We start from the raw sequence: 23,204 nt of genomic DNA, 5'->3' as shown, positions 1-23,204 counted from the left end.
GTGCACGGATCGACTAGCTCAGGCCATGGAACAAAAGACCATCGTTCTTCTTGTAGTATAGGAAGGGATAAATCAAAATCATTCAATTGAGGCAAAACTTGTCACTTTTATAAAAAGAAAGATCATATTAAAACGGAGTGTTACAAGTTAAAAAAAAAAGAAGAAGATGAATAGCATAATTTTGAAAAATCTGGTCAGGTCAGTGTAGTTGAGGACTGTGATGACATAGTACTCCTAGTTGCGGCTGACAACAACTCTATAAAAAGTGATGACATATACTTGAATTTTTATAGCAATTTTCATATCAACCTCAATCGTGATTGGTTTATGACGTATAAAGTTGTATATACAAGTGATGTATTTTTTGGAAAATAATACTCCTTGTAAAGTTGTAGGTATTGGCAAAATCAAGATTAAGATGTTCGATGGGATTGTTAGAACACTAAGTAATGTTAGACATATTCCATATTTGAGTAGGAATTTATTTTTGTTAGATACTCTAGAATTAAAAGGGTACAAATTCTCTAGTGAAGGTGGAGCTATGGAAATTTGCAAGGGTTCTCTTGTTGTGATGAAAAGGCAGAGAAAGAATGCCAAGTTTTATGTTTTACAAGATTCAATAGTTTTAGATAATGCAACTGATGTTTTCTCCCCAGTATCAAATAACGTTGTTACTGGTAAAAATGTCTTGATTAAATTAAGCAAAATAAATGTTTTTGAACAATATAACAGTGAGAAGAACGATTATGTGAAGGAAAAAAGAGTTTAATTTCGTGGGCATAAGGAATTTGAAGATAGAATTATCATTGATGATCGTGATTGTGTTGTGCATGATATTGCTCGTGGTGATACATTTGTGAGCAAAGTTGGCACTTATTATCGATGTGAAGACTAAATCCAAGCCTAAAAAAAGGTTGAATTCAGTCGTAGTCAATTACTAAAGATTATCTCTTTGAGGGGTGTTGTGGAAGAGGTAGAGAACATATTCTTTGAAGTGAAGAATTGTTTTTTTGTCGAGTTTGGGTGTCTCATCTAATTTGAGTGTTTTGTATCAAAACCTTCACACTTTCAAAATTCACATCAAGATGGACATTTGTTAGAGCTTGACTTGAATACAAAGTGACACACTAATTAAATGAATTGGGAAAATTAAGAAACCTAACTTGATTACAATTCTTTTTATGTAGAAAATCTACTTTTAGTAGATTTCTACTTTATAAGTTTAATTTGTAATCAACTATCTATCCTTATAAATAGATACTAAGGGTAACAGTTAGATATCAAGTTTTTATTTCTCTAAATCTTCTTGTATTTTCTTCATTCATATTAGTGAAATTCTTCTCATCTGCCCGTGGTTTTTCCCTTTTGGGGTTTTCACATAAATCTTAGTATTCTTTGTTTTCCTTTTTTGATAATGTTTATTTGTTTGTCGATAATTGTTCTGATATTACAACATTAGTAATAGTAAATTAGTTTTCAAGTTTGAGTCGAGTCTATCAACTCTACATGATAAATGTGTGCGTGTATATATATATATATATGGTTATAGAAAGTCGTTTAAAGGAATAATCTAGTATCATAATATTAGAAATATTTATAATTAAATTCAAACATAAATTTGAACAACTTGACTAGATCTAAATTTCATAAATTTGACTCAACTCAATTTTTTAAATAAAATTTAAGTTATAAAGTAAGACTCACAACTCAAACATTTTGAGTCAACTCAAATATTTTTGACTTAATTGTACTTGATAGTATACCCATACATACGTTTCATTTCAGAACAAATTACCCCATAGTGGATAAAAATAATTAATTTACTAATCATCAGTGCTTTATGCAAACATGGCACGACCGAATGAAATGACATGACAACAACTTTTCCTAAAAAAGATAATTAATTATTGATGAATGTTGTCACATGACATCATCTAAATAGTTTAAAAGGAAGGAAAAAATGAACCCAAAATAGAGGATACAATGAGATGTGAACCAAGGTCTTGGGTAAGAAAGACTTAATGCCTAACCAAGTCGACTTGTTTATATGTTAGCATTTGACTAACAAATATATTTAAAGAATCTGTAACGGTAATTACTTGTATATATATATAAATATTTATGAAAATACATTAACTATAATATAAATTAAATTTATATTTATAATATCAACATCAAATTAAATATTTTTAATTTATTTAAGTACTTTTATTTTTTATTTTTTTAATTATTTTTTCAATTTTAAATATTTTAATTTATCTAATTATTATTTTAATATTTTAACTTGTATAAATGTTTTAAATATTTTTAAATAATCTTAATTTATCTAAATATTATTTTAAATATTTCTTTTGTTTTTAAATATTAAAATATATTTTACGATAACAATTAGAACATTAAAAATATTTAAAATTCAAAATAATTCAAAACTAAATAATAATAAAATATTTAGATAAATTAGATAAATTAAATAAATGTTGATATTATGAATATAAATATAAATATAAATATAAATTTAATTTATATTATAATTAATGTTTTTTGTATATATATATATATATATATATATATATATATAAGTAATTAGTAATTATAATTACAATTTACTTTAAATATATTTATATTTGTTTGGAAAATTATAACATATAAGCAAGTTGGCTTGGTTGTTAATGGCTAAGACCTTGAATTAATTTCCATTGCAGCATCTATTTCTGGTTTATTCCTTTCTTTTCTTTTAAACTAATTATATGATGTGACATTGCATCATTTGATTGGTTATTAATTAATTTAATAAAATATAATTAATTAATCTTTTTAAAAAATATTGACATGCCATCACTTGTAGATATGTCACGTCAGTAGAACATATTGATCATTAGTCAACTAATGATTTCTTCTAATTAAGAGGCATTTTGCCTCAAAATAAAACGTTAAGGGTCAAAATGTTTCAAAAAATTATAGGGATCAAAATGACACTATTTTCAAACATTAAGGGCATTTTTTTCATTATGCCCTCTTAAAATAATGAAATTTATCATATACTAAAAATATTGAATATATCTTAATTTTAAGATTTTGCTTCTAATAAATAAATGACAATTATAATCCTAATACATAATGCATAATTTTATATTGACTTAAATTAAAAATAATCAATAAAAACATTAAAAATATGTAACTACTAGGAAATTTTGTATTAATCTGTTTAGAAATTATTGAATTTGGAGTTTTCGTTAAAATCGACGTATCTTAAACTCCCAACTTGGATTAACGCATTGGAAACTTAAGAGACAACTAATCTTATTGAAGAAAAAAAGACATATTAACCTAGAAATTCATGGATCTCATTAAAAGAGTTGTCACAAATATGTTGTTTCAACCTTGAAAAATAGCTTCAACTTTTTGTCCAAGATGACTAGCACTCCTAAAAGATACTTGTCCTCGAATTTAAAACGAAAAAAAGGAGAACGGTCATCAATATGAATTGAGAACAAAATGCATGTCTTAGATGGAGTGATTTAGCTGATCATTCACAAAGGATTAATAAATTTCTTGAAAAAGTTCTAAATCTAAATATCAAATGATACGAAAACAAGAAGTGAAAGATGATCGATGTGTTAAAGTTGAGAAGAAAAGATTGAAAACATTGTACGCAATCTAGATGAAAAATATTGAAAATAGTGGCAACAAGGTTAGATGGACGATGGTGGCTTTTGGAATTTGTTGGTTGATGGAGATATCATGTAGAAATTTTCCTTAAGAACCCTCTAAATCTTGATTGTTTCAAAAAACTCTTACAAACGGAACAAAATCCTAAAGCCTGTTAGAAAATAGATTGCTGCAAAATGAGACATTAATACTCACTGAAAATATAAAATAAATTATATAAGTAAAGAATCGATTAACAGTATCATGGTATAATCCATTGTCTTAGAAGTGAATTCACCCTATTGCATGTAATCGTTACAAAGGATGAATGCCCCCTCGAGGTTAGCACGACTCTCTAAACTTCGTACACCTAAAAGATCAAGTCAACTTTGATGGTACTACTCTTCTCTCACCACAAAACAAAACTAAAGAAAAGTACCAAAGAGTGTTTCAAAGCAAGCATTTGCTTAAGGATATTCTCAAATGAATGAAATTTCCCATTATATAGGTTAAATAGTGAGAGCAAAAATGTCATTTCCAATACATAATTTAATTCTATTTTTAATATAATTAAATATAATTATGAAATGGTTACATTTTGCGCATTAAACACATTCCCCCAGTAATGCAAAATAATTCTTTCGAAAAAATGAGAGCATTAAAGTTAAAACACAAGAAAAGAAACATCGAGATTAGTTGCTGATAACTCCATAAAAAGACTCTATTTCTAGTCTTTTTACTTAAGTTATTGATCGTCTAAACAAAGTACACTGCATATTAGTTGCATTTAGGTTATATTTGTTTGTGGTGGATAAGTGTTGTTTAGGCAACATTTATTTGGTTTGACTGATACTATCGAGGAGAAAGGGCTTGTGTGGATTGTGTATATGCAAGAAATTAGCTAAGGAAGAACTTTTCAGTCACGAAAAAGTATCTCGCAAGGGCCAGTGGAATAGAGAAGATAAAGACAATGAGGAGTAAATTTATCTCGTCAAGGCAAGGTTTATCTTACAAGTTTGAAGCGGATATGACGAATTGCCTATGTCACATGCCAGTTGTACGACTACCCTTACGTGCAAGCAAGTCCTCAAGATTCTGACAATAACCAGTCGTCTTTCCTTTTTTACTTTAGATAAGAAAATAAAGGGTATTTAGGGAATCTTCACTTACATGAAACCCTAGGAGATTTACCTTTATAAATACCCAGCCACATCTGCCAAAAGGAAGAGGAAATGAAGTAAGAAGAGCTTTAATTGAAGCGTGACCGAGCAACTGCAGTGCTTCCCACCGTTTTCCAACCGACTGTCATTGGTGTCCTCCATAGCCAGGCTATAGCAGAGTGGTAGTCAGGCCTCAAGAGAGGCTGGCCGCCAAGGCAGGCACGGTGTTGATAAGAGATGTCACGACAGAGCCCCCGGTTTCGGGAGTCGTTCTTCCTTTGTTCTTAATTTATTTACTTTGTTTGGGGTTGTAGTAAAATGATGATACTTTGGTTGACTTTTTGACAACACCATGAACTGCTTCACTTGGTTTTAATCTTTGCTTTACCGAAACAATTATTTTCTGTTTTATGAATGATGAATTATGATTTTGCTCATGTCTGTTTTGTTCATTGTTTAAATATTTTTCCTTGACTCTGTTAAGAGCTTCGAGAGATTGCCTGAGGTCTAGGTAAAACACGTCTTGACACTGTAAGAGCTTCGAGATATTGCCATTTATCTATATATTGATTCTTAGATTCAAGATAATTAAGATAGATCTACGTGAATAATGGAATGGATCTGGGATGGTGTTGTTCTAACTTGTCTACCTTAGAGATAAGGAGAGGGTTTCAATTGAATAAAAGGGATAGACGCTAGAGTAAGATAGAAAACGATTATAGTTCACACTGAGAGGTATTGCTAAAATAACATTCTGACAAACCAAGGGTTGTAGTTAACGCTGAGTAGTATTGTCATAACAACCGTCTAAGAATACTCAGTAATCCTGTCGGGTAGCTTAAGCATATCATAACAATTCATTATAAACTTAGAATAGTTGCATGTCATAACAAAATATTAGCATGAATGCTCTGTGAAAAGTCTGAATATGTGAGGCTATTTTGAATATATTTAAATCAACGCTTGTCTTTGCCTTATTTATTTTAATTCCTCGACCAAACTTTTCTACAATCATACTTTATAATATTTTCTTGCTTTATTACTAATAGTTTTCTAGTTTGATAAGACTTCAGGAATTAACTTGTGACAACTAGTTCTGGTTGTGGTGAAACTTAAAAAGAACCAACCAATCCCTGAGGAGACGATAACTCACTTACCCTTTATTACTTGATTCGATTGTGTATACTTGCACAAAATTGCTTGCCTTAGCATATACATTTCCAAGCCCAAACTTTTCTACAATCATACTTTATAATATTTTTCTTGCTTTATTACTAATAGTTTTCTAGTTTGATAAGACTTCAGGAATTACTTGTGACAACTAGTTCTGGTTGTGGTGAAACTTAAAAAGAACCAACCAATCCCTGAGGAGACGATAACTCACTTACCCTTTATTACTTGATTCGATTGTGTATACTTGCACAAAATTGCTTGCCTTAGCATATACATTTCCAAGCGATCAAGTTTTTTGGTGACGTTACCAGGGATTGGCAACTGACCAAATTTTTATTTTTCGCCATAAAAAGTTTTTCTTGTCACTTTTTATTTACTTAGTTTAACGTGTTTTATTTTCTTTCTTTTTTTTCTTTTGAAGGAGTTATCGTTGCATGACCCTGCGATCTGCTATTAACCATTAGATTCATTCAACCCTAAAATTGAATAGTCATTCAGACAAAGGTGACGTAACCAACGAACTAGAGAGTACATGAACCAACTACAATTTCAAGGCAACAACAATATGGGAGATCAAGAAAATCCTGATGTAGCAGCAAATAATTTTCAAAGAGAAGTTGCAAGACCATGAGCAATACGAGACCACTTGAACCCAATTCTCGACAATCTCAATCCAGGCATCGTGGCACCTGAAATACAAGCAACCCATTTTGAGCTTAAACCAGTAATGTTTAACATGCTAAACTCCATCGGTCAATTTGGTGGCTCACCTAATTAGGATGCTAGATAACATATCTATGCCTTTCTTGAAGTGTGCAATTCATTACGACAATAAAGAGTGCATGAAGATGTGCTAAAGCTTAAACTTTTCCCTTATTCCTTACGCGATAGAGCAAGATCTTGGCTCAGTAAGTTCTTTCAGGCTCAATGGAATCTTTGGCGGATTTATGCAAGAGTTTCCTACTTTGATACAATCCACCCAATATGAATACACAACTACGCAATGATATTGCCAGTTTTCGCCAAGGTGATGTTGAATCAATGTACGAGTGTTGGGATAGGTATAAAAGTCTACTTCGCAAGTGTGTGAACCACAGATTTCATGAATGGACTCAAGTCGTGATGTTCTACAATGGAGTTAATACACCTACTCGAATGATGTTAGATACCTCAGCAAATGGTACTTTACTTGACAAATCACCCGAGGAAGCCTTTGATATCCTCAACAGGATAGCAACTAATGACTAGTAATTCCCGACTACAAGGCTGGGAACCGGTAGAAAAGTATCTGGATCATATGAAATTGAGGGTAAGAATTCAATAGCTGCTCAACTTTCTACCATAACTAATATGTTGAAAACTTTATAGCTGCTCAATAGAATCTTGGGCGGATTTATGCAAGATTTTCCTACTTTGATACAATCCACCCAATATGAATACACAACTACGCAATGATATTGCCAGTTTTCGCCAAGGTGATGTTGAATCAATGTACGAGCGTTGGGATAGGTATAAAAGTCTACTTCGTAAGTGTGTGAATCACAGATTTCATGAATGGACTCAAGTCGTGATGTTCTACAATAGAGTTAATACACCTACTCGAATGATGTTAGATGCCTCAGAAAATGGTACTTTACTTGACAAATCACACGATGAAGCCTTTGATATCCTCGACAGGATAGCAACTAATGACTATTAATTCCCGACTACAAGGCTGGGAACCGGTAGAAAAGTATCTGGATCATATGAAATTGAGGGTAATGATTCAATAGCTGCTCAACTTTCTACCATAACTAATATGTTGAAAACATTATAGCGTCCTAATGAGGTGAGAGAAGTCAAAGAAACCAGTAATGCATCCATATTTTGTCACTGCAACCATCATGAGAGTGAATGTCCAAAAAACCATGAGTCTACCTATTTTGTGGGCAACTAGAATCGAATCAACAATAACCCCTACTTAAATACATACAATCTTGGATGGCGACAACATCCAATATTTTTATGGGGTAATCAAAGGACCAACAACAATTAGGTAGGAAATTATAATAGGCCACAATAGAGTAACTTGGAACATCAACATTTTCAGAATCAACATCATCAGACGTCCTGACAAAATACTAAAGGTACAACTTCTTCCTCTAATACCAACTTCTAACTCTTTGGAAGCTTCATTGCAGGAATTCATGGCCTCGATAAAATATTTCATGGCTTTAAAAAAGACTCTGATGCACGAGCAGTCATCAACAATAAAAACCAAGGAAATTTGTTGCAAAGTCAAACTGCTCTTTTACAAAGCCATAGTTTATCCCTGAGAGCATTGGAGAATCATGTGGGTCAAATCGCAATGGCATTACATTATCGCCCTCAAGAAAATCTCCCTAGTGATACTGAAATCACTAAACATCATGAAAAGGAGCAGTGCGGTGTACTTAGTCTAAGGAGTGGGATACATATTAACCAAAATGACAAGTTTGGGGGAAAACAACTAGAAAATTCAAGCCAGGGAATTACACAACTAGAGGATCGAGCTGATGATGTGGAACATGATGAATTGTCCGAAGAGAAGGAAAAGAATGAAGGCTCCGAAAATCGTCAACCAGATAATGGGAAATTTATGGACAAGGCTAGCATTTCCTTAGCACCAACAGCAGAAGACGTGAGACCTCCATCACCATTTTCTCAACGATTGAAGAAACACAATGATGACATCCAATTAAAGAAATTTTTTGATGTTCTGGATCAGTTTTATATAAAAGTACCTTTACTTGAAGCATCGAGCAGATGACTTCCTATGCTAAGTTCCTGAAAGACATCGTCACAAAGAAGATGAGGGTAGAAAATGTTGTCGCAACAACAGAAATATGCTCTGTAGTAAGTAAACTCCCACCGAAACAAAAAGACCCTGGCAATTTTGTGATACCATGCTCGATTGGTAAAAACTTTGTAGGATGAGCTCTTGTTGACTTACGGTCGAGCATAAATTTAATATCAAAGTCCATATTTTTCAAACTAGAAAGGTATAATGCTTGCCCAACCGTAGTTATCCTATAGTTAATTGATTGGTCTTATGTGCGTCCTGAGGGCATAATAGAAGATGTCATTGTAAAAGTAGAAAAATTCTTATTTCTAGTTGATTTCCTCATATTGGACTACGAAGCCGATAAAAACGCACATATCATTCTTGGACGACCCTTCTTGGCCACCGGACATATCTTAATAGATTACGAGAAGGGAGAGTTCATGATGCGAGTAGGAGAGCAAAACGTCACAATCAATGTCTTCAACTTCATGAGATATGTGGACAATTCAGAAGAATGCCAATACATTAGAGACATGGACTCAATGGAAGAAGAAGAAAGGGTAATTCTTGGCCAAGATGAATTTTTAAGGATAAATGAATATAACACTTTGTGCCACGACTTGATGTCTATGAAGCATGAACATGAAATTCATGGCCCAGGCGACAAACTTCTAGAGAAGGATTCAGATAATTATGGCCTTAGCAAAACTTGTTTGAATAAATCACTAAACAGATTCTTTGCCATTGACACAAAGCAGATTATGAAGGAGAATCAGAGGAACAATCTAGTTTTCTTCATGCTAGACCAGGTATGAAATTCGAACCCTTAGATTTCAATGAAGTTAATCCCCCAAAATCATCATTACAACATGCACCCACATTAGAACTTAAAACTTTGCCATCGCATTTGAAATATGCCTACCTAGGTAGTAATGAGACTTTACATGTGATAATTTATGTCAATCTAACCCCCAAACAGGAGAATAGTTTGTTAAATGTTTTGTCACAACACAAAAAAACTCTCGGATAGACCATGATAGATTTGAAGGGAATCAACCCTACCATATGCATGCACAAGATCAACTCAGAAGACAATCATAGCAGTTCAGTGGAACCACAAAGAAGACTCAAGCCGAACATAAAAAAGATACTCATAAAGGAAATCATAAAATAGCTAGATGCGTGATTAATTTATCCAATATCCGATAGCTCATGGGTTAGTCTGGTGCAGTGCGTACCAAAGAAAGGTGGTGTGACCGTGGTTAAAAACGAAAATGATGAGTTTTTAACTACCAGAACAGTCATGGGGTGACGAATATGTAGGGACTATAGGAAGCTAAATAAAGCCACAAAGAAAGACCACTTTCCCCTTCCTTTTATTGACCAAATGTTGGATAGGTTAGTAGGAAAAGCATTTTACTTCTTTCTTGATGGATATTCAGGATACAATCAAATAGCCATAGCACCAGAGGATTAAGAGAAAACTATTTTCACATGTCTATATGTTACCTATGCATTTAGATGAATGTTTTTTGGGATATATAACGCTCCAACTACCTTTCAGAGATGTATGATGGCCATTATTTTGGTTGTGGTGGACGAATACATGGAAATATTTATGGATGAATTTTTCGTCTCAGGCAACGATTTCAACTGATGCCTCAGCAACTTATCTAAACTACTAAAATGATGTGAAGAATCCAACCTAGTACTAAATTGGGAGAAATGTCATTTTATGGTAACCGAGGGAATAGTGTTGGGTCACAAAATTTCTTGTCAAGGCATTAAAGTTGATAGAGCCAAGGTGGAAGTAATTGAAAATCTACCTCCACCCACCAATGTGAAAGGAATATGTAGTTTCCTTAGACATGCAGGCTTCTACAGGTGGTTCATAAAAGATTTTTCTCAAATCTCAAAACTTTTGTGTCTTTTGGTTCAACAAAATCAACCATTTGTATTTAATGATGATTGTTTAAATGCTTTTAAGATTTGAAGAAAAACTGTCATCAACACCAATTGTTGTTCCAACAAACTGGAATGAACCTTTCGAGTTCATGTGCGATGCCAGTGATTACGCAGTTGGGGCAGTGATAGGGAAAAGAAAGAGTAAAGTCTTTCATGTTATCTACTATGCTAGACGTACTCTTAATGATGCAAAGTACACTACACAACAACTGGAAAAAAAAACTTCTTGCAGTAGTATTTGCATTCGATAAGTTTAGGTCATATCTCAAAGGAACTAAAGTCATTGTGTATACGGAAATTCTGCCATTAAATATTTGATCAATAAAAAAGATGCAAAGGCTAGGCTAATCAGATGGATATTATTACTACAAGAGTTCGATTTATAGGTAAAGGATAGAAAGGGTACGAAAAACTAAGTGGCAGATCACTTATCTAGACTAGAAAACAAAATTAGTTGTCATGACATGAAAAACATTCAGGAGGATTTCCCTGATGAGAAATTTTTAATTGTCACGCTGTGCCGTGGTATATTGACGTAGTCAACTTTCTTGTTAGTGGTATTGTACCTCCAGATTTATCTAGCCAAGGCCGAAAAGAGTTCACACATGATGTGTGATGTTATTGCTGGGATGAACTATTCCTATTAAAATAATGTCGAGACCAAATAATCAGGAGATGTGTCCCAGAAGAAGAACACAAAGAACTTCTACTTCAATGCCACTCATCACCGTATGGAGCACATTCTGGTGGGATGTGAACAATGGCGAAGGTTCTTTAATCTGGTTTATATTGGTCAACCTTGTACAAAAATGCACACAAATTCTACAAGACATGTGATAGGTGCCAACAAATAGGGAACATATCAAAGAGACATGAGATGTCACGCCAAAACATTTTGGAAGTTGAACTTTTTGACATATGGGGATATATTTCATGGGACCATTTCCCACATCTTTTGGTGATCTATACATACTTTTGGCAATAGACTATATGTCCAATGGGTGGAAGCCATCACAACACCAAAAAATGACTCCAAAATCGTGCTGAATTCTTGCACAAGAACATATTCACATGTTTTTGAACACCACGAGCTATCATCAGTGATGAAGGCACACAATTTAACAACAAATTAATTGCGAAGGCGCTGAAAAGATATGGAGTACGAAATCGGATAGCCATGGCATATCACCCCAGACTAATGGACAAGTTGAAGTCTCTAATCGAGAAATCAAACATATCCTTGAGAAAGTTGTCAATCCAAGCCAAAACGACTGGTCGCCAAAGCTAGGTGAAACACTATGGGCCTATCGCACAACATTTAAGACACCGCTAGGAATGTCCCCATTCAAACTCGTCTATGGTAAGGAGTGTCATTTTCCTTTGGAACTTGAACATAAAGCTTACTGGGCCATCAAGAAATTGAACATTGATGTTGAGCTTGCTGTATAAAGAAGACTATTAGAACTGAATGAAATGGATGAATTCAGAGCTCACGCTTACAAAAATGCCTGCTTATACAAAGAAAACATAAAATAATGGCATGACAGAAAAATTTTGCCTAGGAAATTTATTCTAGACAACAAGTGTTGTTGTATAATTCACGACTCATATTATTTCCAGTAAAGCTAAAATCAAGATGTTAGGACCGTTCATCATACATCAAGTCCATAACAATGGAGAAATAGAAATCAAGAACAAAGATGATGGATCCATTTTCAAGGCGAATGGTCAGAGACTAAAGGAATACAAAGGAGCACCAGTCTTGCGCGATAAACTGACATCAATAGCCCATGATGCCACAGAGTTTAGCTTACTAACCAGAACAATATTCGTTGCCTCGACAACGAAAATCTAAATTTTGTACATATATAAATTAAGTTATTTTATGCACTAGTTATATTTTTCTCTTTTTTTTGTTCTTTTTGTTTATTATTGGCATGCAAGGTACACGTGGCAGCATGGGGAGAGAACTTACGCATGGAAGGAAAAGAAACCCTAAGGAAAAAAGGTTTTGGTGGCAATAGTAAAGAGGGAAAGTTATATTTCCCCACTTTATGTCATATCAAATATTAAGCCATTAATTCCATATCTTTTCCCCTCTCGTTTTGACCAAATTGCCCTGAAGAAACCACCCATTAACTTTCCAGAAAAACTAACTTACACTCCATCTCCCCTATCATTCCCACAGTTTCTTTCTTTAAAATAATATTCTTTCACTGTTTCTCCTTCACCGTAGCCATAAAAAACCTGTAATAGTAAGTATCATGGTAAGATCAAAGAAAACTCTAGCCGTAATAGTAGGATTTGAGCATTTCTAGATGGCTGAAGTAGAGGCATGGTTTAAGAACCTCAAAAAATGACAAGTATACTTGAAGGATGGTTTTATTTTTCCATCAGAAAGCGAAGAACCATTCGGACCAGAAGTGATGGATGTGGTTAGAAAACATAAATGGGAGAAATTTGCTCGACATCTTAAAGTTGTAGCACCAACAATGGTTTAGGAATTTTACGCCCATCTTGAAGACTCATCCCAACACACCATTTATATGAGAGGGAAACGCATTCAGTTTTCCCCTTCAACACTCAACTGGTATTTCAAGTTGGGAATAGTGGAGGATCAACACAAGAAGTTTGTGACTGAAGTGGACCAAGAAACTTACAGTGGAGTACTTGAAGACCTCTGTTTCAGGTGGGTCAAATTTGAGGGAAACGCGCCAACAAGGAAACGGTCGATTATCGAGCCCTTAAACTGTGGTGAAGTTGTGGAATCACTTTTTCAAGGGAAAACTAATGCCGACCTCACACAACACGACCATTCTAGTGAAAAGATTGATGCTGTTACATTCGATAATCTATGGGCGATCGACTAATGTTGGAGAAATTATCTTCGAGCAAATATATGACTATACAAAAAGAAACCGAGGTAATCTTTTATTCCCTAATTTGATAACTGGTTTATGTAGGAAAAAAGGTCCCTGAAGAACCATTTGAGGATTTCATTAAATATGAGGGAATCACCAAGAAAAAAGTGCCAAAGTTAATGAGCTTTGATGACAATGCCCCGCATAAAGGTCTGGAGAGAGGAGCCAAATCTGTTGCCGCTGCCATTCACATATACATGAGAAACACGTGAGAAGATCTAGCGTCTGAAAAATCACATGGAGATCTTCTTTGTCTACATCAAGGCAAGGGATACAGAACTCAACGCCTTTTTCAATGAGCTGCTCCCAATCACCAACAAAGACTTGCCACCCTTTCCCGATGTTATCCTGAAATACACTGCTAGCGATAATAAATTCAATGCCTCGACACAAAATGTGCCCCCATAAGTACCCACAGATGTTCCTCCATTGGCCATTCATGTCTCGCCCATACTAGAAGAAGACTACTGTGACACAGATGAATTCCTCATCTCCTCCTTCTCTACCTCAGAAAGCACTCAGGAGATTCCACACGAATTCTTTACTGATGAAGATTTCACTCTAGTCCCCACTCAACCCGCACCCGAGCAAGCACCAGAACAGTCCCCCGTCTGTCAAGCAACGCTAGTTCCTGAAATAACTTAAAGCCAGATTCCAAGTTTTGTTTATCTAGCTAGTGCAAGAGAAATGATAGAAATGACTATAAAAAGTGGGAAATCAGATGGAGGTGAGTCTGCGAAGAAGTCATAGCCTCAAAGAAAAGTTAATGAGGTTAACAATGTGGGGAGTTACAATTCAAACAATTTTTCTGTGTCTCCAACTTAGACACCAGGATCATCTTCGCAAAATAATACTTGACACGAATCGAGAGGGCCTAGGAAAAAGAAAAAAATACTTCAATTTGATTCGATTCTAGAGACCTATAAGGAATTATTACAAGAGTTGTTTGATTGATATGCAGTGAAACCCTACTCTATATCCCCTCTATGACCTCCATATCCCAAGTGGTATGATTAAAATGCTCATTGTGAATATCACGCATTGCCAAGGCACTCTATTGAAAATTGCATTACTTTCAAGAAGATGGTACAAAGGTTGAGGAATAGTTATACGATGTTTTGGTGATAATGAGAAACCAAATGTAGCCCAAAACATTTTCCAAATCTTGGAGGTGAAGGGGTCAATGCCATTAGTGAGGAGAAGAAAAATGTGATCATAACTGATGTAAACCAAGTAAGGTCACCAATGAAGTGGGTTTGGCTTCAAATGGTCAAGGTAGGGATGTTGACCCCAAAATCAATTGCTAAAGGTTTTGAATTAGAAGGAAATTTTCAGTATCACTAGTGTAAAGGAAACGACATACAAGATTATTCTAATTCCAAGCATTAGTGCAGAAAATGATGGATGACAAAGATTTGGAATTTTATAAAAATAAGTGAAAAAGAGAATGAAGTTGAGGTATGTTCATCTGAAGGATCATCTCGAGGAGTTTATAATGTTAGTTGACCTCTGGTCAATATACCAAAGATTTAAGTGTTAGATAATGTAACTCATAAGATAGTGATTACACCCCTACATACTAGGATAATACTCTAGTCCTCTAGAGGTACGAGTGCAAAGTAGAAAACATTAAGGGATTCGATCTAAGGAAACTGACAAAAAGTTAGCTCATGAGAAAATAAATAAGGTGGGTGACTTGTTGCCAAACGAAAATGAGCCAATTATTAATGAATCAGTAACTAAGAATGAGGTTGTAGAGTTTCTGAAATTTCAGAAGCACAATGATTATAGCATTATGGAGCAGTTGCACAAGTTACTTGCTTGCATCTGAGTCTTAAAACTCTTTTTGAGTTCTGAGGCTCACTGAAATACCCTTTTGAAAGTCTTGAATCAAATATTTTTGCCACAAGAGTTACCTGTTAAGAAGCTGGACATGCTAGTTTCTAATATTAAAGTAGATAACTTTATATCCTTTTATGTTGATGAAATTCCCTCAGAGATGGTTGGTGGTCACAAGGCTCTTCATAATACTGTTAGGTGTAAGGGTCATGTTCTGTCCCAAGTATTGGTTGACAATGGTTTTGTCGTGAATGTCATGTATATGGTGACGTTGAAGAAATTGTTGGTAGATAACACTCATATGAGAAATTGTTAGAGCATGGTTCGAGCTTTTGATGGAACCAAAAGAAATGTGATGAGAAAGACTGATATCCCTCTGACTATAGGATCGCCTACCTATAAAGTTGAGTTCCTCATCATGGACACTATGCCTACTTATAATTGCTTGTTGGGAAGACCTTAGATACATAAGGCTATGGTAATTCCATCCATTATGCATCATAGGATCAAGTTTGTAATTGAAGGAAGGCTGGTGTGTATCCATGCTGAAAAGTATATAATTGCATCTATATCTACCATTACACTTTATGTTGAAGTGGGTGAGGAAGTTGTGAAGTGTTCTTTTAGATCCTTGAAATTTGTTAATGCCACCTTTGTTGTTCAGGGAAATAATTTACCAAACCTGAGATTATTAGGATGCACCCGTATGTAAGTCAAGTTGACTGTTGGGATAGGAGCACAAGTTGGAAAAAGTTTAGGCAAATGTCTTCAATGGGTGAGTAGCACCATATCTACTTAATGTAAGAGCGATTGTTTTGCTTTAGGATACCAGCCCAAGTTGAGAGAGAAGCTGAAAGAAATCCAAAAGCACTAAGAGGAGGGGAAGACAAGATTTACTGGAGAAGATGTCAAATGGGAGCCGATTATTTCCCCTGCTCTCTAGTACCTTTATGTCAGGAGGTTACATATTCCAAGGGGATAGACCAGTGAAGAAAACCATGGTTGAGGAGGCATTGGTATATTTGGGAATCAATGTTATTTTAAGTGATGAATTGTAGGATAAAAGAGCTGTGGGAATTTACCTTGCCCTGCCAGTTTTTGTGTTTACTAACTGGACTGTAAAAGCTTTACCTGTAGTTTACAAAACTATTTCAGAGTAATGCACAAAAACTTTCCCACTTGTCAAGCCCGAGGCAATAGGTGATCTTTTGTAAGGGTGTTTCTAAATCTCAAATGGAAAACATTCTCATTCATTTATTCTTTCATTTATTACTATGTATAATAATATTTATTTCTATTTGAATAAGGAGATAGATTCTCCCGTATATGTATATGTATATGTATATATATCCTTCCTTTATTCTTTCAGGACCCTAGATATCAATGGCATGGATGGCGATGATTCTGACTCGGTAATTGACTTTGAGATACCTATATGTCAAGGGGAAATTGAGGATTTTGATAATAAGGATGAATGTGATATGCCTTTTGAATTACTAAAAATGGTGGAAATAGAGGATAAATAGATTCTGCTTTATGAGGGGTCGATTGAAACTTTGAATTTGGGGTCTGATGAGGAAAAGAAAGAAATAAAAATTGGCCCACTTTGTCAGTGGAATGAAGTCATAGTTTAATTGAGTTACTTCAAGAATTTAAAGACATGTTGCTTGGTCATATGAGGACATCTCAGGTTTGGACACAAAACTGATTTTACAAGTTACCAATAAACCAGAGTGTAAGCCTATGCAATAGAAGCTCATGAGGATAAGACCTGAAATGTTGTTAAAAATAAAAGAATAGGTGAAGAAATAATTTGATGTTGGGTTTCTCAACGTGGAAAAATACCCTGAATAGGTAGCCAATATTGTCATAGTACAAAAGAATGATGGAAAACTATGTATGTGTGTAGATTATTGAGATCTCAATAAAGCAAGTCCAAAAAATAATTTTTTGTTGCCCCATATAGATACCTTGGTGGACAATATTATTGTAATGCTTGGTTTTCTTTCTTGGATGGTTTCTCTGGATATAATCAAATAAAGATGCACCCTAAAGACATGGAAAATATGAAATTTGCCGCCATGTGGGGTACATTTTGCTATAAGGTGATGTCGTTTGGGTTAAATAATGTTGGGGAAACATATCAAATAGTAATGATTACATTATTCCATGAAATGATGCATAAAGAAATATAAGTTTATGTTGATGATATGGTTGTTAAGGCTAAAACAGATGAAGATCCTATTGAGAATTTAAAGAAGCTTTTCCAAATATTAAGGAAATTCCAATTAAAAATCAATCCAAATAAGTGTAACTTTGGGGTAACATCTGGAAAATTGTTGGGTTTTGTAGTTAGTAGAAAATATATTGAAGTAGACCCTGACAAATTCAAGACTATTCAAAACTTTCCTACACCACAGACACAAAAGAAGTGTGAGGTTTCCTAGGAAGATTGAACTATATTTCTCGATTTATTTCACAGTTTACTAAGAAATGTGATCTTTTTCCGTCTTTTTAGAAGAAATAACCCATGTGTATGGGTGATGATTACAAAGAGGCTTTTTATGTAGTAAAACAGTATTAGTCGAATATCCAGTCATAATGCCCCCTGAGCCTAAAATCATTAATCATATACTTGTCAATCTTTGAGAATTCAATGGGATGTGTGTTAGGGCAGCTTAATCATACTGGAAAAATGGAAATATCAATACATTTCCTCATTAAAATGTTCATTGATTGTGAGGCGAGGTATTCTTCAATTGAAAAGTTGTGTTGTAAATTGGTTTGGGCTACACTTAGGCTTAGATAATATATGAAACTTTGAACTTAGATTTCCCGGATGACGATTTGATGGTTATAACAGAAGAAGAAACAAACACTTCCACGAATGAATGTTGGAAGTTAAATTTTTATAGTACGTTAAATGCATTGGGACATGGAATAGGAGTTTCCTGGTATCACTAAATGAGATCATTATCCTTTCACTAACCAACTGAATTTTGATTGTGCAAGCAATATTATTGTATAAGAAGCTTGTATTTTGGGTCTCAACGCTATCATTGAGCACAAAATGATTCAATTAAGGTGTATAGAGATTCAACTTTGGTAATTTATCAATTAAGAGAAGAATGAGAGATAAAAAATCTCAAGTTAGTAGAATGTCACAAATTGGTCATGGAGCTGATTGAAGAATTCAAATAAGTGACATTTAATTATCCCCCAAGGGAAAAACCAAATGGTTGAGACGTTGGCTACCTTAGCAGCAGCTTTCAAAGTAAATAACTATTCTAGTATGAGACATGTTGACATGCATGCTTATGTTTATCCAACTCATTGTTATAATATTGAGAAAAAATGAGACATCGAGAATGATAAAAGAACACTGAGAATGATGGTTGCAGGTTATGTGTTAGATAGTGAAGTTTTATACAAGAAAAGTTTAGACCAAGTATTACTAAGATATGTGAATGCCAGTAAGGCTAAGATGATCACTGAAGAAGTTCATGAGTGAGTATGTGGTACTCATACTAACATGCACGCTTTAGCCAAATAGATAATGAGATCAAGTTATTACTAGTCAACAATGGAAGTTGATTGTATCAACCATGCTAGGAAATGTCATATATGCCAAATCTATAAAGACAAGATTCATTTTCCTCCTTAACATTTGCATGTAATGACTACTCCTTCATCTTTCTCTATGTGGGACATGGATTTCATTAGACAAGTTACACCCAAGCTTCTAATGGTCATCGTTTTTTATTAGTGGCAATTGATTATTTCACAAAATGGATGGAAGCATCCTCATACGCAAATGTAACTCATTTGATGATATGTAAGTTTCCAAATAAGGAAATTATCTGCATATATGGTATACAAAAGAACATCACTGACAATGCTTTGAAATTGAACAACAAGATGATGGATACAGTTTATGAACAGCTCAATATACAGCATCATAATTACACTACTTACCATCCAAAGATGAACGAGGCAGTAGAAACAGTAACAAAAATATCAAGAGATTTATAGAAAAGATGGTTGAGACTTACAGATATTGGCACGAGAAGCTGCCATTTTTCTATTTTTTCTTATCGAACTTTCGTACGTACTTTGACTAGGAAACATTGTTTTCTTTAGTATATGGAATAGAAGTTGTGTTACCCATCGAAGTAGAGATTTTGTCACTTCGAATATTATCATAAGTGAAATTAGATTAGGTAGAAAAGGCATAAGCTAAACTTGGTCATTTAAATTTGATTCAGGAAAAAAGTTGAAGGCCATTAATCATGGTTAGATGTATCAGAAATGAATGATTAGAGCACATGACAAGAAAAATCATCTGCGAAGAATTTAGGAAGGAGATTTGGTACTTAAAAGGATTCTCCCTATTTAAAAAGACTTTCGAGGGAAGTAGATGCTAAACTGGGAAAGACCTTATGCCAAGTGTAGATGCCAAACAAATTATTCAGGATTCGTGCAAGTTGGAGGTCCTGAATTGATGTTAACTGTGCAATCAGATTTGGAATTTGAATATTGTGAATTCAGACTTTCCATTTTGAAAATTGCATCAGACATAACTAGTGATTGAAAAGTCCCATTAGAGACACCAAAGGTCAGATTAAATGCATATAAGATTCAATACTAGTTTCATGACATCTATGATTGGGAGATTTGGTAGTGTAGAGAGAATTTCATACCCTCATGCATTATCACAATTCTTGAGATCCTTTTAATATAAGCTACACATGAATTACTCTACGGTGTGCCAATTCAAAAGAATCCTTACCCTTGGTATTTGATTCTTGTTTTACGTTGTTTGTTAAGAGTTTGCTATGTATTTACCTAAAAACTCTTCACACTTACATAAATAAAAGATTATTTTTCTCGTTGATGTTTCTTCATAAGAATCTCAAGGTGATGTTCAAGTACATATAAATTAAATATCTTGAAAACATAAGATCAATGTGCATTATTATATAATTTTTTTTGGAAAATGCCAAAATTCTGAAGCCGATAGTTGATTAATGTAAATATTGAATGTCGTTAGGCCTTAGGTAATTGAAATTTTGAAGTGCCTAAAGAAATTCCCTAAAATTGAGGAATTCAACTTCATTATCCTTAGTAGCATATTTAAGCTAAAAATTACAGAGTAATATTGTGCTTTTTCTTTGATGCGTGAATTTCGAACAAGAAGTTCAGTAGAAATACAAAAGAGGACAACTTGACTATCAAGCCCTTGTAAAATTTGTTTGTTCTTAAAGATAAAAAAAAGACATGCTTAGCAAAGAATTTAAACATTTAATCCTATGAGTCGGGGTGAACCATTGGTGGGGCAGTATCCAAGATTTGTTCGATTCAAGAGCCAACAGGAGAATTACTTCCCCATTAAGGATTGAAATGAAAAAACTTGCATCAATGCATACATTTTAGGCGTAAATAAGACCATGGCATCAATGACATCCATGATAAAAATATGATGAATTATTTACCGATCTCAAGAAAAGTTCAAGATTTACGATAATTGTTTCAAGTTTTCTAAGATAGAAAATCAAGGAAATTACTATATTCAATTTTGAATATATACCGAGTTCAAGATGGATCATCAAACAATAAATAAATTTTCAAAATTTCTTCTGGTATGACATTATCAAAATTCCTGAAAATGTAATGACAAAATCGTAATGTTGATTTGCAAATCTGACCTGCCTTGAAGAGCAGCGAAGCATATCCTATTTTCCCTAATTCTAACTTACCCTGAAGAGTATAGGAGTAAATTCCATTCTATCTTGATCTAACCTACCCTAAAGAGCAGCGGAGCAGATCCATTTTTCTTTGAGTCTAACCTACCCTGAAGAGCAACGGAGCAAATTCCATTAGATTTTACCTACCCTTAAGAGCAGTGGAGCAAATCTATTTTGATCTGACCTACCCTGAAGAAACAGAGTAGATCCTTTTTTCTTTGAATCTGACCTACCCTAAAGAGTAACAGAGCAGATTTCATTAGATTTGACCTATAGTAAATAGCAATGCAACATCTGACCTACCCTGAAGAGAAACGAAGAAAATCTTTTTTTTTAATTTGACCTACCCTGAAGAGGAAAAGAGGATATTCCATTATATTTGACCTACCTTAAAGAGCAATGGAGAAAATCTATCTTGATCTTACCTACGTTGAAGAGTAGCAGAGCAAATCCCTTTTTTTAATCTGACCTACCCTGAAGAGTAGAGCAGCATATTCCATTAGATTTGACCTATCCTGAAGAGTAGTGGAGCAAATCTTTCCTGATTTAACCTACCCTGAAGAGCAGTGGAGAATATCCCTTTCTCTTTGAATTTGACTTACCCTAAAGGGCAGTAGAGAAGATTCCATTAGATTTGACCTACCCTGAAGAGCAGCGGAGCAAATCTATCTTGATCTGACCTACCCTGAAGAGCAGTGGAGCATATTATTCTTTAAAATTCATTTGATATTAATCGGAAGAAAATTGGTGTCCTCTTATCACTGTCATATTTTCATTGCATGATAATAGACAGAGAGAGCCAGCTGAACTTATTTTGGTCTCGGGTCAATACAGTTTCTTTATTATATTTTATATAGTACATATATTTCTATTATTATATGGATAGGTATATTATATGGAGAATAGTTTTTGAAAATAGTTATTATATAATAATGGTTTTGATAACTATTATATATAATATAATTTTTTAAAATAATTATTATATAATATGGTTTTGAAAACTATAGTTTTTTGAAACTAGTTATTATATAATATAGTTTTGAAAATTATTATATATAGTATAGTTTTTAAAAATAATTATTATATAATATGGTTTTGAAAACTATTATATATAGTATAGTTTTGAAAACTATTGTATATAGTATAGTTTTTGAAAATAATTGTTATATAATATGGTTTTGAAAAATATTATATATAGTATGCTTTTTGAAAATAGTTATTATATAATATAGTTTTTTAAAACTGTTATTATATATAATATAGTTTCAAAAATATTTTAAGTATTTCATTTTCATTTTACTTGTTATTAATAATGGCATTTATTGTTTTAGATCCATAGGTCCAAATTCAAGGTCCCGATTAGGTCTAGTCAAGGTCCAAGAAAAGGCCCAGTTTCAAGTCAAGTTAGATGCTTGATGAAAATGTTCAGTGAGGGAAACCCTAATCTACCTGACCTAACATATTAGGGTTTCCCACTTTAATCTGAAAGATACTCAGGTATCAACTGTTGGATCTAAAATCAGTGTTTTGAAAACCGGACGGGATCGGCCGTTTCAACCGATTCAACCGAGAACCGCTGCCTAGTCCGGTTCAATCTACACCGGTTGAACCGCTACTAGTGAACCGGCCGGAACCGCTGAACCGTTCGAACCGGACCGGCAAAAACAGGAAAAACCCACCAATTTTGTTTTTTTATTTAAAAATTAAACCAAACGACGTCGTTTGTTAAACGAGCCAAGTCGAACTCGAGTATTGCTGAGTTCGACTCGAACTTGAAAACTTTAAAAGTAAGCTCAACTCGTGATGTGATCCTACCGACCACCAAGTTCAAACAAAACATGCTCACAACTTTGAAGTTCTTCCAAGATGATTCTAATGGGAGTTTTGCCTTATTTTATTATTTATTTACTCATTTATGCATTACATGTCACGTGAATATGTTTATCTTATT

The sequence above is a fragment of the Hibiscus syriacus genome, unplaced genomic scaffold, assembly GCF_006381635.1.
Source record: "Hibiscus syriacus cultivar Baekdansim isolate YM2019G1 unplaced genomic scaffold, ASM638163v2 tig00110584_pilon, whole genome shotgun sequence".
Classification (NCBI taxonomy): Eukaryota; Viridiplantae; Streptophyta; class Magnoliopsida; order Malvales; family Malvaceae; genus Hibiscus; species Hibiscus syriacus.
Note: the sequence above shows the minus strand (reverse complement) of the source record.